The sequence below is a fragment of the Lissotriton vulgaris genome, chromosome 8 (assembly GCF_964263255.1).
Source record: "Lissotriton vulgaris chromosome 8, aLisVul1.2, whole genome shotgun sequence".
NCBI classification, from domain to species: Eukaryota; Metazoa; Chordata; class Amphibia; order Caudata; family Salamandridae; genus Lissotriton; species Lissotriton vulgaris.
Window position 1 is genome coordinate 1,352,976,393 of NC_141696.1, and position 20,078 is coordinate 1,352,996,470.

The window sequence follows — 20,078 nt, forward strand, 5'->3', positions numbered from 1 at the left end:
GTCTGCCTCCCCCCTTCTCACCTCCCAGGGGAGTGTGAAATCTGCAAGACCCTCTCTGCCAGGACCATGAGACAGAGGATAAAGATCAGGCTCCAAGGCCTCGAGGAGAGACGTCAGAAGGCACAAGGTGGGTAAGGGCATGCTTCATCTGCCCATGCTGAGGCCTCCGGGGGGCTCCCCAGGGGCAGGAAGTCCAGCAAGCATCCCCATTCTCCGCCAGCATCGATTGCGTCGACTGCGGCGTCGAGGGGGATGACAACGGTCTGTTCCCCATCTCCCCGGGGCTCTGGGGAGAAGCGGCGTCGACGTTCCGCGTCGAAGGAGCTGAACAGGCCACCGTCGACAGCATCGTTGTCGACGTCATCGTCGAGTCATCGACGTCATGGAAAGGCCCGGCGTCGGTGCTCGCCGTCGAGGCGACACCGCCGTTCGCCGTCGGCGAAGAGGAGAAGATCGGCGTTGAGGGGATCCTCGCCGTCGAGGAGGCGTCATCGGTCGACGTCAAGGAGGCGCTATCGGTCGACGTCGAGAAGACGTTCCTCGACGTCGAGAAGGCGTTCTTTGACGCCAAGGAAGCGCAGGAGGAGTCCTGATGCTAGGAGGTCGCTGATTGGTTCGCCATCGCCGCCAAGGAAGAAGACACAGTCACCGGGCTCAGTGTACTCAGTGGTGTATACGCCTACTAAACCTAGGACACCTACTTCTCCTCCTTTGCCGAAGGGTCCGCCACTGCGGAACCCTACCCCGCCTCCTCGACCACCGCCGCCTCGTGCGCCGGCTCCTCGTCAGTCACCGCCGCCTCAGCTCCCAACGCCTCTTCCCTCCGTTCCTCCATCTGTGCCTCCACCCAGGACGGCCTTGTTGCCACGGTATCCAGCTCCTCCTAAGGAGACACCTCGGCCGAGGGCCCCGGCCAGGCCGACATCGCCTGCTCCTGCGAAGCCTGCGGGTCGACCGAGAAGATAGCGCTCCTGCTCCGACCGGAGAGGGAGATCATGCAGCCGTGGCCGGTCGTCATCTCGATCTAGACGACTCCACAGGAGGCGCAGATCCAGATCCCACACAGGCTCTTCCAACAGGGAATATTCACTGACGCTGTCGGAGTCTCCAGGGACGAGGGTGACGCCTGTGGACTATATCGTCTCCTTCCAGGAAGTACTGTTGAGGGGTGCGACTAAGCTAGGGATCACGGTGATGGTGCTAACACCTACAATGTCCGTGATCTTCGAGACACTTCACAAAAAACATTTGTCTCGACCGCTGCTGCCGTTGGTACCCGGATTGGAGGAGCCCGCCAAGGAGTTGTTCCTCACTCCGGCGGTGACGAAGGCAGCCCCCTCCAGGCTCCTCAAGAAATACTGGGCCCCGGAATCTGACCCTGCTTTCCTTCGAATGGACCCAACACCAGACTCCGTTATTGTGACAGCGGCTAAGAAGCAGCATGCCACCACTCCTTCGACAGTGCCGCCTGATAAGGACAGCCGGTGGCTGGATTGGGCGGGCAGAAAGGTCTGTGGGACGGCATCTACCACCATGAAGGCTGCAAGTGCCGGGGTTCTGCTGGGGCGATATGATCATGCCCTGTGGGAGTCCCTCCAGCAGTACGCTGAGCTCCTGCCTCGTGACAAGAAGGAGGACTTTCTGGAGATATTAAACAAGGGGATGATGGTGTCTAACCAGATCATCAGCGCGGCTGCTGATGTATCTCTTTTGGCAGCGCACGGATACTGCCACAGCATCAATCAACGACGCCACGCTTAGCTTTGCCTCACCTCACTCAAACCGGAGGCGCAACAGCGGGTGGCCAACCTGCCTTTCTCGGGGGAAACCCTATTCGGCAAACATGCGGACGATAAGATGGCCCGTATGAAGGCAGAAGCCGAAACCCTGACGGCGGTCGGGTTAGAGAAGCCTGAGAAAAAGATGAATTACCGCCCGTTCCAGAGACGGTTTGGAAACTCAGGCAGAGGGCGGGGGCAGACTTCCGGACAGCAGCAACAACAACAGCAGCAATTCCGGAAGCCCTTCTAGAAGCGCCAGAGGGGCAGAGGAAACCAACAGTCCGCAACAGCGACCAAAGGCCCCCCTGGGAATATTTACAACAAGGGGTGGTGAGGGACAGAGTCTCTGAATTAAGCAGAAAGCTCTCACCCAGTCAAGAGATCAGGGCTAGATCCAACACCGTTTTTTAGCTCACTGCACCATCCCAGTTTCAGAACCTGGCTGTATGCAAATTAGTCTGTTCCTGTCCCAGTGGGAATAGGCCCTGAGCGTCTACTTCCCCCACATCCGTTACCCACTCCGGTGGAGGGAAGCGTTCATTGTTTTCTGGCAGAGTGGTGAAAAATTACTCAGGACAAGTAGGTGCTGAATATTGTTTCCAATGCATACAGTCTTCGATTCACCAGCCCGCCTCCTGCTATTCCGCCGGTGAGCTTGCAGTTTCAGCTGCGAGAGCTCCAGGCAGAGGCCGACATCCTAATAAGGAAAAGAGCGATAGAAGACGTACCTCGGCCTCAAAGGGGAAGAGGTCTGTGCTCAATGTTCTTTCTTGTCCGCAAGAAGGACAAGAACGAGTTCAGGCCCATTCTGGACTTGCGGCAAGCAAACAAGTGGATTCGCAGAGAGAGATTTTGCATGCTGTCATTGCAGCAGATTTACCCTCAGCTGCAGCAGGGAGGCTGGCATTGTGCTATAGACCTACAGGATGCGTACTTCCATGTGCCCATTGCACAGAAACACAGGAAGTTCCTGCGATTCCAAGTCGGCGCCAATCATTATCAATTCTCAGTACTGCCATTCGGGCTGAAGTCTGCGCCCAGGACGTTCTCGAAGTGCATGGCAGTGGTAGCGGCACACCTGCGGAAAAACAAGGTGTTTGTCTACCCGTACCTGGACGCCTGGTTGATCAAGGCCTCCTCCTTCTCGGAAGCTCAAGCACACTTCCAGAAGACGTGCGTTCCATTGAACAAGCTGGGGTTGCACATCAACATGTCCAAGTCTGTCCTGACACCGGTCCAATGCATACAGTACATGGGAGCCTCCATCAATACTCTGTCAGCAAGCGTGTCTCCTTCGGAGGAGCGACGGTTATCACTCCTTCGGAAGGCTCAGGCTCTTATGACCGCTCCATCTACAACAGTGAGGACGGTGTCTTCTCTACTGGGGTCGATGGCCTCTTGTATCTTCCTCCCTCCTCACGCACGGCTGCACATGAGACCACTGCAGGAGTGCTTGGAGGATCAGTGGGATCAGAGGACTGGTTCTTGGGACGACAGGATACGACTGTCTCTGCATGCTCTTCAGTCTCTGAAGTGGTGGTGTTCAGCGGAGAATCTCCTCAGAGGGGTTCCCTTCCACAAGGACATTCCCGCACAGACGATTGTGACGGATACGTCTCTCCACGGCTGTGGAGCGCACTCCAGAGACTTACAGATTCAAGGGACGTGGTCTCCGTCGGAGTCCACATACTACATCAACTTCCTGGAACTCAGAGCTGTTCACTTGGCACTGAAGGCTTTTCATCCGTCATTTCAGACCAACTCTCTGCTTGTACAGACGGGCAATACGACCACGATGTATTACCTCAACAAGCAGGGGGACTCGAGATCACGCAGTCTGTCGCAGGAGGCGCAGGTGATCTGGCACTGGCTTCTGGCCAGAGGACTGACGTTAGCGGCTACCCATCTGCCAGGTGTGCAGAATGTTCAGGCGGACGCACTGAGCAGGCTGATTCAGGAAAACCACGAATGGGTCATAAACGACGAAGTGCTAGGAGAAGTCTTCGCAAGGTGGTGGACTCCAGACGTAGATCTGTTCGCCACCGCCGAAAACAGCAAATGGCGAGACTTCGCCTCCAGGTACTACCAACAGGGGACGTTGCGGAATGCCCTATGGATCGACTGGTCAAACAGCTTTCTGTACGCTTTTCCACCCATTCCCCTGATTCTGGCGGGGCTCATCAAGCTGTCCCGGTCCAGGGCGCGGATGATATTGATCGCCCCGGAATGGCCCAGACAGTGGTGGTTCACGGACCTGCTTCACTGGTCTCTCCTTCCTCACATAAGGTTGCCGTGCTGGCCGGACCTTCTCACGAAGTTCGGGGGACAGATGGTACATCCGAACCTCTCGTCTTTGAGTTTGGCGGCATGGCTCCTGAGATAGTGCAGTATGGCCATTTGAATCTGCCCGAAGATTGTATGGACATACTGAAGGAGTCTAAGCGACCTTCCACTAGGACTTCTTATGCTTACAAGTGGAAGAGATTCTGCATCTGGTGCAAGGCCAAGAACTATGACCCTAAGACGTGTAAGGAGGATGTCATCCTTCCTTATCTTCTACATTTGGTGCAGTCTGGCCTTCATTTTCATTCCATTAAGGTTCATCTCGCTGCATTGACTGCCTACAGGAAATGCCCTTCACAGACTTCCTTCTTCCAGATCCCTGTGATCAAAGATTTTTTAGAAGGCTTGAAGAAAGTATTCCCAAAAGGGTGGGACTTAAGGAAGAACCCTGAGGAACTCTGCAGGGAAGTGTGAAAGATGAAGAGGTCAATTTCCCCAAGGCCACCGATTGTATCCTTTGCTCAAGAAAGAAAGATAACAATGTCAATGCCTTTCCAGAGATGCCCAGCGAATTCAACATTTTTAGCAGGGTTTTATGATCCACCGTATCGAAGGTCGCCGACAAGTCAAGCAGCAGCACCCCCTGTGTCCATGACTATTCTAATTTTGTCGGTGGCCTTAATCAGCGCCGTTTCGGTGCTGTGCTCTGATCTGAACCCAAACTGTGCCTCATCCAGTAGGTCATGCTCTAGTGGGTACGTAGTCAATTGGTTATTCATAACTTTTTCGACCAGTTTTGCTGGCACTGGGAGACGCGAGATTGGTGTGTAATTCCCTGGATCCAGAGCATCAAGATTAGCTTTTTTTAGAAGAGGCAGAATTGAGGCTCTCTTCCATTTGGATGGAAAAGTGCCTTCTATTAACATAGAATTAAAAATGGGAGTTAGCCTTAACCCAAGTACCTCCGGGGCTTTTTTAAACATCAGGAGTGGAAGCGGATCGTGAGGGGAGCCTGATTTTATTTTAGAGATAAGAATCATTATCTCAGCTTCTATTACTTCTCTAAATTCAGCAAAAATGGGGTCATTAGGACATGATACCTTTGAAGTGATATGGTTCTTCAATTTTGAATGCGCCTCATTATCGAAGGTGGTGAAAATGGGCTCAACTTTATTTTGAAAGTGCTGGGCTAGATGGTCGCAAAAAGCCTGCGAGTGGTTGCTCATTTCTGTAACGGGTAGTGTAGACAGTTTGGTCACCACTCGAAAGAGTTCTTTGGAGGAGTTTTCTGCCTGCTTAATTTCCTTTGAGAAGTAAATGGCTTTTTCCGATAGGATCAGTTTTTTATAGCCTGCTAGTAGTAGTTTGTATTTCCCCAATTCTTGTTCACTGTAATTACTTCTCCAACAACGCTCCTGTTTTCTACACTCCGTTTTTTTTGTCTAAGAGTGTTGATAAACCAGGGGGCGGATGGAGTATTCCTATTACTTGTGGACTTTTTGAGGGGAGCTAACAGATTGGCCGTATCTGTGAGCCATTCATTAAAATAAACGGAGGCTAGTTCAGGTTCTTGTGGACCCTTTCAAAATGTTTGGGTAAGCTGATCGTTAAGCTGGTTGCTATCAACCTGCTTCCAGCTCCGATATCCTATTGATTGGTTAGGTTGGATAGGTTGGTCCTTGACTGGATTCCCAAGCTCAAATATGATAGCGCTATGATCAGTCCAGCACTGTGGTTGAATTTGCTTAATCCTAAGGGCTTCGTGGTTAGAAAGAATCACATTCAATGTATGAGCCGCCTGGTGAGTAGGGCCTTTGACCCTTTAATTTAGTCCGGCAAGCGTCATAGTATCAATTAGTGCAGTGGTATTTACATCTATATCTGCTTCAAGATGATAATTAAAATCACAATGTATAGTGAAGTTATTTTCCAGTGCACAGGCTTCCAGCAGTGTATTCAGAAAGGCAAGGAACACGTTTTTCTTTTCCCCTGGAGGACGATAGACTAGTATTCCTTTAAAAGAGATACAGTTGGCAATTTTAAAACTAAAAGAGAATAGCTCACAGTTTGTCGAGGGAATAGTCTCAAATGCCACTGAGTAGGTGTCCTGATATATAACAGCAAGACCACCACCCTTTTTATGCTTCCTGTCACGTCTGAAGACTGAGTAGCCTGGAGGCACAACCGAGCAGAAGTCTGGCCCTGATGCCTGATCAGCTCATGTTTCAGTGATAAAGAGCAAATCAAGGCACTGAGCATCAATTAGCTCGGTAATGTCTAATTTATGTTTGTGAACTGATCTAACATTTAAAAGTGCGCCTCGAGGTATTTGATTGTACCTAGGGTTATTGCTCCTACGTGGCCCATTGTTCCAATGCATATTTTGTATGGGTAGGCTGTGGTTTAGTTTAAAACCACAATTAATACATTTCATTGGTCCGATTGTATCTAAGCATTCAAAAAGGATGTGTATGCAGCTTCCATCAGTATTCGGTAGAGATTGATTTAGTCTTTTTAATTCATGACTTGTATATGTAATAAACTGGGCAGCCTTTCTGGCCCTCATCGCTGACTCAGCTCGGATGGGCGCAGACAGGCTTGCCTTTGGCACGCCGGCAGCGTACCTGCTGCGCGTCCGCAATATCATGCGAGTTAATTAGGGAAGGAAGAGCACTAGACTAATAACCCACCCAGCCCGAAGTGAGTATGGGCCTTGGGGGGAGGGGTTATGTCTCTCCGCACAAACGGCACGAAAGCCACGGTGGACCGGAGACGTGCCCAAGAGGGATCGTGGTCAGGAAGAAATTAGAAATGCGGCGAATTAAAATGGCAGAGTAAAAACGTAGATTCAGCCCTGTAACTTAAATATAAAATCAGATTGTAGCATATAACAGCAAAGTCCCTCTGCACAGTGAAGGAGCTCGCCCTCACCTTTCTTTGCCCGCTTTAGGTATGCTCCATCAAAGTGATAATTATCACACGACTTGTAACTCAGATCTGAGCAAATGTAGTCATTATCTTGTAACGAGGGCCTTAGTTGTCAAGAGAATGATCTTAAAATCTCGTGAAGTAATCCGTTTTTGTGAACTGACCGCTCAAGAATTCAACTCGCAAGACAGCGACACATGCGGCTGACCCAACAATGCATGGTAGGATAAAATTCAAAGTTGTAAATATTTTTAAAAATAGGTTTGGGATATTTACTTACTTTGAACTTTCTTCAGTTTGACAAAGTGACTGTTGTCGAAGATCAGGTGAAGGTGTCGCGACACCTCTCCATTCCATTGGTTTGCCGCAGTGTCAGTCATACTTCCTGGGACCAATGGATTGCCTTAGAGGTGAAAATGAATTAAAACATGGTCCTAACACCCCTTGCGTAAGTAATTCCAAACAAAACCGAGATCCTCCTCATCTCCAACAAAGATGACAACCCCAAATTGACTGAATGGGTGAAAGCCATTGACGCTCTCAAAGGAAATCTCACCCTGACCAACACAGTAAAATCACTTGGAATCATCTGGATCACAAACTAACTATGTCAAACCACATCAAGAACTCCACGAAAAGCGCCTTCCTTAATCTGAAGCTCCTCAATAAAATCAAACCACACATCCCACAAAAAGATCTCCAACAAGCCATCCAAGCATTGGTCCTGTCCAGACTGGACTATGGGATCGCAACACTATCCGGCACAGCCATATCCCACCTAGCGCCACTGAAAAATACCCTCAATGCAGCAGCCAGAATGGTCTCAGGTGCAAGGAAATTTGACCACATATCCCCTGCACTCAAAGATCTTAAATGGCTTCCAGTGGAAATGTGCGCAAACTTCAGAACGGCTTGTCTCACACACAAAGCCCTACACACAGGAAAACCGGAATATCTAGCCTCCAAGCTCAAGAAAGTGGGTCAATCCAGAAACCTCAGAAGTTCAAACTCCCTACTACTCATCCCCTTGAAAACCCGGAAACAAAAAACCGCCAGCCGCTCCTTTGCCGGCAACGCCCCAAAAATCTGGAACTGCATCCCAGTGGACATCAGAACCACCCCCTCCTTTCCCGAATTCAAGAGACGACTAAAAATCCTCTACCTCAACCGCGCATTCCCGAACTCTACCTCAATAGCGCAACCTGGAACTCGGATAACCCCAACAACACTACCTCAAAACCGCCCCCCAGGCGGAAGACCACTGAGCTAATCGCTGATCTTGTATGTACCCTGTTTATAGTATGCTGTACTATTTTTCGCACTTGTTTCTTCCTGACTGAATGTAAAGCGCTCCGATACCCTTGGGTCTGGCCAGTGCTATAGAAAACTCCAAATATAAAATAAAATAAATAAATAAATAAAAATAAGATGTCACGAGTTCTGAGGCAGATATATTTTTTAATGCTTCAGTTGATTAGACTAATGCAGACATGTTTTTCCGATAGGGTTGCCATTACATAGAGAAGAGATCTAGGTTTCAATGTAACATTTAAAAAAAAAAAAGAATACATTTTTGGAGTTTTATATAGCGCAAACTAGACTCAAGGGCTTTACATGAGCACCAGTTTCGTTACAGAAAGACACATTCATTTTGATTTGCCCAGAATCACAGGATGCTGAGTGTCGTCGCAGGTGCAGAGTCGACCGTTCTAGTCGTAAGGCTACATCCTCTCCCCAATGACGTCTCACAGGGTTCACGCCGGAGCTAGACTGCGTTCCTATCACAGCTCAATAATACCATCTTCAAATAAACTCCCCGGTCAAGCTTCAGTCGCCTGGAGGTCTGTGACTTCCAAATAAAAGAAGCTGTAATTGATGTATTTGTTTTAAAGAACTGAGGGAATAGGAGAGATCGCTTTACATGAGCACCAGTTTCGTTACAGAAAGACACATTCATTTTGATTTGCCCAGAATCACAGGATGCTGGGTGTCGTCGCAGGTGCAGAGTCGACCGTTCTAGTCGTAAGGCTACATCCTCTCCCCAATGACGTCTCACAGGGTTCACGCCGGAGCTAGACTGCGTTCCTATGACAGCCCAATAATACCATCTTCAAATAAACTCCCCGGTCAAGCTTCAGTCGCCTGGAGGTCTGTGACTTCCAAATAAAAGAAGCTGTAATTGATGTATTTGTTTTAAAGAACTGAGGGAATAGGAGAGATCGCTTGAAAAAGATACAAGACAGTAGGGAGGGAAACATGTGACTATTTTGGATCCAGTCATTACCCTGACAATAATCTCGCACAGTTATCCCATAGTAATTATTTTTGGATCTTATGTTTTTTTTCAATCTTTGCGTACTAATATAGAACAATTTTAGTTTCAGCCAATATTAATTTTGTTTTCCATTTCCCCAGTAGATGGCAGTGTTGCACCTTCTGTTCCATTGAGCTGTTCATTTATAGGTCTCGCCTGAGCCAGCGCATGTGTTGCACTGGACGAGACATTTAGTAGGGCTCTGAGAAATGCTACTTTGCCGGCGATCAGCTTGCTAGAGCACGCACAAGAGCGTGCTCGACGTGCACAGCTGTCGCGCTTCCATCATGACTCATTAAGTGCATCGCTCCGCGATCACTTTCACTTTGACGGGTGCAGCTGAAGGAAGGATTTGCTGTTCCCTCCGAGCAGCGTCCCGATCACCATGGCAACACTCTTTCAGGCTCTTTTCACTCCGTGAAATCATCCAGATCTGAAGGGCCATAAATCTACAGACGACAACAGCGTGCAATCGCGACCTTGATCAGTTTCACTTTCACTACTGCGTCATTTTCACAGCTGCGCGGCCATAACAGTGCAACTGATCAACATCGCGATCGCGTGATGTTACCGTCTGCATGTTCTTCTGACTGCACTGAGAGGTTTGAGTAACTACCACGTGCTGTTCTCTACAGCTGCCGTCTATTATTAGCCAGGGATGAACCAACATGTTTGCACGCTGTTGTAGCCGCAGATTAAGTAACATCACCCCATACCCTGGCGGTCTCTACTGCCGCTCTCTGCAGCCATCGTTTATTTTTAACCAGGGATGCTTCTGCGACCAACTACCTCCAGCAGCCCTGCTGCGCGCACTGTTGTGCGCAACCTTTGAACACGCAAAGGAAGCTTGCATGCTGCTGTTGCCGCGGATTGCCTAGCAACTTTCCATAATCTGGCAGTCTCTACTGCCGCTCTCTGCAACCACTGTTTATTTTAACCATGGATAAACAGGGACGTTCCTGCGCCGACTGCCTCCAGCAACCTCGAACATACAAAGGAAGCTTGCACGCTGCTCTGGCCGCAGGTTACCTCACTCCCTCGATAGCCGGGCGGTTTCTGCTGCGGCTCTCTGCAGTCACTGTCTATTTTTAGCCAGGGATGAACAGCAATAATTCTGAGCCGACTTCCTTTGGCGGGGCTGCTGCGCGCTCTATTGTGCGCAACCTTTGAACATACAAAGGAAGCTTGCACGCTGCTGCTGCCTCCGGTTGATTGTCATCTTCCAGTGGATTGGAGCGCACCACTGCGGCTCTCTGCAGCCACCGTCTATTTTTAGCCAAGGATGAGCGGGGATGCTCCTGCGCTGAATGCCTTCACAGGTTCCTCCCAGCCCTAATGCTGCTGCGCGCTTTATTGTGCGCAACCTTGAGAAAGGAGCCGCAAGGGTGCACACAAACACACACGACCACACACACAAACACACATGCACAACCACACACACACACACACTCAACCACACACACACACACACACAACCACACACACGCACAACCACACACACATACAACCGCACACACAACCACACACACATAACCACAAGCACACACACAACACACACACAACCACACACACAAAAACACATAACCACACACACAACCACACACACAACCACACACAACCACACTCACACAACCACACACACACACGCTCAACCACACACACAAACACACACACACACAACCGCACACACGCACAACCACACACAACCACACACACATACAACCGCACACACAACCACACACACATAACCACAAGCACACACACAACACACACACAACCACACACACACACACAAACACATAACCACACACACAACCACACACACACAACCACACACACAACCACACACACAACCACACACAACCACACTCACACAACCACACACACAACCACACCCAACCACACATCCACACACACCCACAAACACACCCACAACCGCACCAACACCCACAACCACAACCACACACACACACACACAACCACACCCACACACACCCACACACACACACACAAAAACACACCAAGTATTGTCATAGCCAATAGGTCTCGCCTTTGGGACCTTATAAGTGTTTAGCCACTTAACAGTTAATACGGTTGCACTACGGATATTGTACTGCATAACTAAATACGTATAAGGTCCCAAAAGTGAGACCTATTGGCTATGCCAATGCTTGTTTTCTTCCTTCCCGTATTTTACTTTTTATATACAGGGGACTGCCCTCAAAGCTGCTCCTGAGCATCTGGTTTCAGTCAACTTTAGCTGTTTTTTGCCTGCTAATGGGTTTCATACACTTCAGGGCACTGCAAACAGTGGATATATCTACTGCTTTTCACCTAACATTATGTTAGCAGTGATAGAGCTCGGTATTTTTCAGCTTCTTAACATTAACTGCATGGTATTATGCTGCCACCATGCGCCCACTTTGATATTGCAGGCATGCAAACCAAAAACACATTGGCATGGTAATGCTTGTTTTCCTTCTTTTTAGGTCTGCCCTGAGCAAGACCTTTTAATTTCACTAACATTGTACGCACAATATACCTATAGTGGCTCTTCATCCATTGGTCTGTTATTGCGTAACTCACAGTTGTCTTCTGTCCTTTGCAGCAGGGAATAAAGGGTCAGCCCAATTCAGACACTGGCTAAATTCATTATTAGTGATGGTATTCTCTCATTTCACAAGGGGCACGTTCGCACACAAAGCACCTCCCTGCAGAGTCAGGGACAACAATGCCAATGTGTGGTTATTTTTGTGTTCACCTATTTTGTAGATTGATGGGCACTCTACAGCTTCACCAGCAATAAAGTTTGCCAAAACTATGACAAAATAAAACAAGCACTGATAAAGTCAAAAAGGCTGGTGCGCAACACAAAGCCCACTTGGCATTGTTAGTGCTCGTTAGGTCTGGCTTGACCAAGCAGCTGTCTTTATTCCATATTATATACATTTATGTATGTATTGTTTTTCGGCAAAGGCAAGGATACAGTCAACCAGCGATTGGAGAGTAGTGGGTTTCTGTAAACAATGGTGCACTGTTACTTGTTTTTGAAGTAGTGTTTTTTAAAGAGACGCATCTTCAAATCTTTACAAATTGGAGCAGGGTTGGGCAGTCCTGATGGATACGAGCATGTTGGTCTAGATCCTGGCTGCATAGATAGAAATGTCCTGTTGCGTTTGTTTACTTTTTTACACTTCTTTGTCTCCAATCTAATGAAGTCCTAGCTTTAGGTTACCAGAGATGGTAAATCGTGTGAGCCAGATAGTCATAGGTACTGGTCTTGGTAGATTTGCAGTGAGTTATAAAGATATACCAGCCAGCGAAGTGAACCAATGGAGTTCCATCAGGAAGCGGGTGATGTGAACATATTCCTTAAGGCTCTGAATGAGACAAGCTGCAGCAAGAATTTTGGATTTCATGGTTAAAAGGGAGATGTGTCTGTATAATTGTTAAGAAACAAATGGGTTACACTGCTTATGTATCAGCATAATGATGGCAAACTCAACCCGCACTGCCTGCAACAGCAATAGAAGCTTTGGACCGATATTGTTCCATAAACACTTGAATGTTTCCTCTGGGAGACCATTAGAGCTAAGGATTTACTAGACAGAAGATGAGCAATAGCTGTTTCAGTCTCTTCCAGTGTAAGATCTCAAATTTTGCATTTTTGAATTAAGGAATATGAGAAGGACTAAAACTTTCAAGAAGCCATAAGGATACTGAAGAAGATATCAGCATCATCCTCTGGGGGGGAGGAACCAGACTAGAGAGATGTTTATCTTGTATGCAGAACTTTATAATATTCCTTTAACACTTGGGCAGTTCTAACATTACTGTGCACTGTGCCACCATCCATGTTGTCCACTGCAGATATCCATCTCGATGCCCGCTTACAGTGGCTCAACCAGGCTATCATTTGCCATTAATTATTACTAGTTTTTTACAGCAACGGCCCGTCCGTATGGGGCATTCCAGAAAAGAATTTCTGTCAGGCTGAACAAAGAAAGGCCAGGCTGACAGACACTCTTTTGGTTCAGGTCAGGCAGAAAGGAACTAGACATGCCCTAAATGCGCAGGCTCCTGGCTGCCTGAGCTGAACTTTGCCAGGCAGGAGATTTCACAGAACTGTGGGTGTGATTTCCTCAGCCTGGCAAAAGTGCCTCGAGGCCCTTCCCTTCGTGACGAAGGGGGCGTCACCGATTACGTTGGACCTGGGCACTTAGTCCTGAAGTGCCCAGGGCCTAGTGTCACTCAGTGACATCTCATGTGGGGGGTCAGCAGTCTCACTGAACCCATGCCACTCTGTGATGAGATTGGGACTCCTGCCTTCCCTAGCCAATGAGGGAAGGCGGCAGTCTCAACCCTCCTGGGAACTCAGAGTCTTGGGACTGCTGCCTTCCCTCATTGGCTGACCTAAAGCCAGCCAATGAGGGAAGTCCGCAATCCCAACCCTCCTGGGAGCTCTGAGGCTTGGGACTGCTGCATCGCCTGACCTAAATCCAGCCAATGAGGGAAGTCAGCAACCCCACTCCTCCTGTTTTATGTTATTTTTTGTAGGTTGCATGAGTGTATGTATGAATGTAGTCGGTTTTGTTAGTGAGTGTTGTGAACAGGTGTGTGTGTGTGAAGGAATGGGTGTGAGTGAGGTGAATGGGTGCATGCGTACACTGCCCCTGCCCTCGCCCTCGCCCCCCACCTCACTCCCTGGTAAAATTACTGGCTACCACTGGTCTTGAATAGTCTCCTCATCACCTCTAGGAAATGGGACCTGGCAGCAGGAGTGGTTGCCTCTGCGTGATCCCTTTTTACCCTCGAGGGTATGCTCATCCCAGGAACTGAGAGAAGCAACCAAGTTCACCTCAGCATCTTCATTCTCTTCCTCAAGAGCTCTAATCATGCTGGATCTAGTTCTGACTGTCAGTGCAATACATGGAAAAACAGTAAACAAGCAGAGGAGGGATGAGCCTAAAAGTCGTCTAGTTTCATAGTCTGGGGACTCTCAATGGTTGCAACAGCAGCAGAAGGACCAGTGCTGGTATAAGCACCAATTGCACCTAGAAAGACTGGCGGTTATGTCCTCCTGCATCCTTTCCTAGGACCTTCTCTGGTTGTCCTGTGCTTGCATTCTGCCTGTGCCACTGCAGGTTGTTTGCTGTTCTTCTCAGTCCACACTGGTGCAAACCACCCACGGATCCATGCCAGATCAGCATCAAACTGAGAAAGGACTGTGGCACAGTGGCAGCAGTGTATTTTGGAAATGTTAAACAAGGCACAGACACAAGTCTTGCTGCTGTTGCTGTAGGTGGTGCATGTGTGCTACTATAAGCAAGCACTTAGAACAGAAACAAGACCTACACACGAAGGGCGCAAGCACAGCTAAACAACTACACACTCATTTTGGGTTCTGGTCCAGGATAAACCTTGGGGGTCTTCATATAATGAAAGTGTGGTAAGAAATAGTGATATGCTGGAAAGAACTACTAGTAGTGGTAAAGTCGCACTAAGACCTCAGCAAACTTGTAAGTGCAAAATGTTGCACCATGCACCCACTGGAAATTGATGGTCATGTCTTTGTTTGGGAGAAACATTGTGGAGTTGGAAAAATGTTAAATTGGGATATTCTTAGGGGTGTATGCTTCCCCATAGTTGTCCTCGGTTTAGTAATTCAGATACAGGACCTGAAGATTCCTTGCCAAGTTCTAGAATTTATGTGACACTTTGCACCAAGCCTTAGTTAGTTTCAGAGTGATGGAGTCGGGTTATGTTTCAGCAATCCCTATCTCCCACTAATTCATGTTGCTTTATTTTACAGTCGGTTGGAGGGTTTCCAGCACAACTTCTATGTGTTGCTATAATTCAAATCAACCAGAATTATATCAAGGTAATGTTGAAGGCTAAACCATATTTTTTCGCAAACCTATTTAAAATTTTCATCAACAACAAGCTTTTCAGCTCCCAGCCTTCATCAATGTGCCCCACTTAGGCCACCAGGGAGGACATTGGGAAAGGGTTAGTGGGGAAGAAATGTATTTATTTCATTTTGTAATGCTTTTAATTAACTGAACATTAAATACATTTGATTTAAATGTGCCTCACCGTTCAAAAATAACTGAACATTAAATACATTTGATTTAAATGTGCCCCACCTTTCAAAAATAACTGAACATTAAATACATTTGATTTAAATGTGCCCCACCATTCAAAAATAACTAAAATGTGGGGTGGGGGGAGACTTATTTTCTCAGATGACAATGGAATTTTTAAATACGGCATTGCTAGCTTTAGATAATGTTAGGAAAAGGTAGTTGACCAGCTTGAACAATTTTAAGTATTGGGGATTATAGTGTCTGAATGCCAAGAAAAGGCTTTTGACTGGGTTGTCTGTAGTCTTCTGGATGAATTTCATTCCAAACTGATGACTATAGATATTGAAGATGTTCAGTAGAAGCATGGCATGTTTGTAGATGATGTGCTAACTTATAACTGATTCAGTCATGTCATTACCAGAATTCTCACGCTAAGTTTAAGTTTGTAGATTTATATAGCGTAGCTTATCACTCGTGAGGGTATGCAAGGGCTGTCCATGGGTACTGGGAGAAGGAAGTTACCCAGAATCACAGGCTGTTGCTCCGACTCTGAGACTCGACCCGGATCCCCAACTCCCGAGTCGGCATGGCTAGTGTTGCAGGGATTCTGTTCCTACACAGAGCTGTGCACAGAGGCCCAGGACCTCAGTGAATTGTGGTGGACCAAAAAACTCACCTTACTACCTAGAAACCCTAGCCAGCTAGCATCAGTGTCACATTAGCTCTTCGTCCTATAGCAAAGGAACCAATGATTTGACAACACAGAACATGTGACTAAGGTTATACTCAGGAATGGTGGGAAGCAAGAACACTCTTTCATTATACTCTTATACCAGTCCACAACAGGAGTAAAAAAGAGACACGGAAAAGGTTAAAATATTTATTTCAACGACATGCTCTAAGATGCAGTATTTTTGCTAACATAAGCAGACATATGATTAGAAATAATATGATCAGTATTTTTACAACTCCATAAAACACAAAAGGAGAAATCATGTTACAATGATGGTGAAAAAGGTATTATAGCGCCTAATACATCACCCTCCCTAACTAGGACTATGTTTTTATAAAATATAGAAGGTCTCTTAGGCTTGTGTAGGGAACCCCATACCTCTAAGATCAGCAGGAGTAAATCACATCAGGATCTGCAAAGCTTTTTCTCTCTGGAAGCGGAAATTCTTCCAAGTGTCTGAAGTCATGCTTACAGTGTGATATTAAAGGCGCCAGAATCTCGATTGGTTTGTAGCTGCATGTATGTTATGTCTAAAAACGTGAACCGATCAGTTCGAACAACTGCTACCTTGCTATGATAACCTTGGAGGCTTGAGCACTCACTGTGCAGACTGGGGACGCGATGTAAGTCTAGGGATGCAGAAAACAAGCCAAGCTCATGTGAAGCAATTCACGCAGCCTAACTTACAACAACAGTTATATGCAGTGTTGTGTGCAAAAGCAGCAAAAGTTAAAATGGCATTTATACTTCTAATACGCCTATGCTAATATAGCAATGTGCGCAAACGGGGCTTGGCCCTCACTACACTAGGTAGTGGCTGCTGTTGCGCGAACCACTACCTATCCATAAAACCCTCTATAAAACCTCTGGTTGTATGGGAAACATCGGTTACATCGCTGTGTTTACACCGCTATACCTGTACAACGGTATTACAATGAAAGTCATTACAATGACTTGCTGTAGATGTCACTCTGACCTAAGGAATAGTATTATTTACTATTCCAACACATTCCCTACAGTACGTAGACTGGAGTTGGAATAGTAAATCATACTATTCCTAAATCCAGCGCCCTCCAACGCAAGTCGCTATAATAACTTGCGTTGTAAGGCCTGCGTTGTAAAGATATCGCGGTGTAAACACCGCAATGTAACAGCATATATTCCTCTTCAGAGGGACCAGCAAACATTAAAAAAAGCATTTGATAACCAGCATCCTGAATGATTGCTGCGACCTCTTCAAGGTCAAGTGTGTGTCAAAATATTGTCACAGACATTGACAAGTGTTGACACATTCTCAATAGGAGCAATACACATGGATAAGAAGAGCATTTTACTTTGCCAGAATTTACTAGACACTTCCAGCGCAGAAAGGTCTTATAGTTATCACTGTGCTCAGAAGCAGATGTACATTCTCTGCCAGGGCACTGCTCACACAAACACTCTACTGCACTCATTTAACACTGAACACACATACAAGAGAGCAGGATATGCCTCATAGTTGTATATCAATATGCTTACAGTCACCTTGCAGAATGACACTGCCCATGTTTCTCTCTCACAGGATGGCCTGTTATCCAACAGAACACATTATGTAGAATATCTTGCGATCATAGAACATGGCACACATATGCTTTATTGTATCACAAACGTACGCATCAGAAAGACTTAATTGCATGTTTCCAATGTTGGTGTGAATCTCCCTCGAGAAAGCCTGGAATAAAGACCGAACCACCGACAACCAGGCAGCCTTCAAGAACGCTATCCGCAAACACCACCAACTGATTCGATCCACCAAGAAATCTGCACTCAAAGACCGACTCGACAACAACGCCCAAAACAGCAAGGAACTATTCAACATCGTCAAAGAATTCACCAACCCTACCGCCGGCACGAACGACATCTCCCCTTCACAAGACCTCTGCGACTCCTTAGCCTCATTCTTCCACAACAAAATAGCAGACATACATAACAGCTTCGCAAACGAAGCCGGAACCCAGTCCACCCCACCCACCTCCGAACTTAAACACCCCTCTAACAAACTCTGCGCCTGGGACCCAATCTCCACTGAAGAGACCATCCGCCTGATGAACTCCATCCACTCAGGATCACCAACTGACCCATGTCCCCACCACATTTTCAACAAAGCAGACTCCATTATCACACCCCATCTCCGAGATGTCATCAACTGCTCCCTCAACTCCGCTACCTTCCCGGAAAGCTGGAAACACGCCGAACTCAGCGCCCTCCTGAAGAAACCCACAGCTGACCCCACTGAACTCAAGAACTACCGCCCCATCTCGCTCCTCCCTTTCCCTGCCAAAGTCATCGAGAAAGCCGTCAACAGTCAGCTCGCCGCCTTCCTCGAATCCAACAAATCCCTCGACCCCTCACAATCCGGCTTCCGAGCCAAACACAGAACCGAGACCGCCCTCATTGCAGCAACAGACGACATTCGAACACTACTGGACAACGGAGAAACTGTCGCCCTCATCCTACTAGACCTCTCCGCAGCCTTCGACACTTTCTGCCATAACACTCTTATTCAATGCCTAAGCAACGTCGGAATACAAGGAAAAGCACTGGACTGGATCATCTCATTCCTCGCAGGAAGAACCCAGAGAGTCCGCCTTCCCCTTTTAGATCAGAGGCCACCGAAGTCATCTGCGGCGTTCCACAAGGATCATCGCTCAGCCCCACCCTCTTCAACGTATACATGAGTCCCCTCGCCTCCATCGCACGCCAACACAACCTCAACATCATCTCCTACGCATATGACACCCAGCTGATCCTCTCCCTCACCAATGACCCAAACACTGCCAAAACCAACCTCCACGAAGGGATGAAAGAAGTAGCTGAATGGATGAAGGACAGCCGGCTAAAACTGAACTCGGACAAAACAGAAGTCCTCATCTTAGGCTCATCCCCCTCCGCCTGGGACGACACGTGGTGGCCACCGGCCCTGGGAAATGCACCCAAACCAACGGACCACGCACGCAACCTGGGCTTCATCCTGGACTCCTCCCTCTCAATGACCAGACAAGTCAACGCCGTCTCCTCATCATGCTTCAACATACTACGCATGCTCAAAAAAGTCTTCCATTGGATCCCCACCGAAACAAGAAAAACGGTCACCCACGCACTGGTTACCAGCCGACTGGATTACGGAAACACCCTCTACGCCGGAACAACGACAAACTACAAAAGAAACTCCAACGCATTCAAAACGCCTCAGCCAGACTCATACTAGACCTCCCCCGCCGAGCTCACATCTCCGGACACCTGAAAGACCTCCACTGGCTCCCCGTCAACAAGAGAATAACATTTCGCCTCCTTACCCACGCACACAAAGCCCTCTACGACCTAGGGCCCGAATGCCTCAACACGCGTCTGTCCTTTTACAACCCCTCCCGCCAACTGCGATCATCCACTCAAGCCCTCGCCGCAATCCCACACATCCACAAATCAACAATGGGAGGAAGATCCTTCTCCTACCTAGCGGCCAAAACCTGGAACTCTCTCCCCACCCATCTCCGCCTCACTCAGAACCACCTCTCATTCAGAAAACAACTGAAAACTTGGATATTCAACATATAATAGATTATATTTTACCCCCTCCCCCTCCTCCTCAAGCGCCTTGAGACCCCCTGGGTATATGAGGTGCTATACAAATGCCGAACTTGAACTTGAACTTGAACCATTGGTGCATATTGTTCAGTTTTGTCCAGACGTGTGTCTGTATGTATGTTATATTTGAGTCCCTCGGAGCTAGCCAAGAGGCACGGGTGCTGCTGAGGGTCAAAGGTAAATATAACTCACTGTCCTCCAATGGAACACCTTAGAGAAGTGGCTCTTAATCTGTGGTCTGAGGACCTCTCGGGGTCCGCAAAGCATAGTGAAGGGGTCCACGACCAATTAGAAAATTAAACAATATTAACAATTAATAACATGTATAT

The 20,078-nt window shown here is 47.7% G+C and overlaps 1 protein-coding gene across 2 annotated transcripts in view; it reads left to right on the top strand.

Moving 5' to 3' along the window:
* The window catches only part of FAM76B (family with sequence similarity 76 member B), a 153,725-nt gene that overhangs the window by 124,294 nt on the left and 9,353 nt on the right, over nt 1-20,078 (top strand). The window contains exon 11 of one of the 2 annotated variants that reach the window (XR_015299360.1): nt 15,119-15,187. The exons of the other annotated variant lie outside the window; for it this stretch is intronic. The gene's annotated coding sequence lies outside the window, so the exon portion shown is untranslated. The remainder of the gene's footprint in view (nt 1-15,118; nt 15,188-20,078) is intronic. 2 annotated transcript variants of the gene reach the window in all.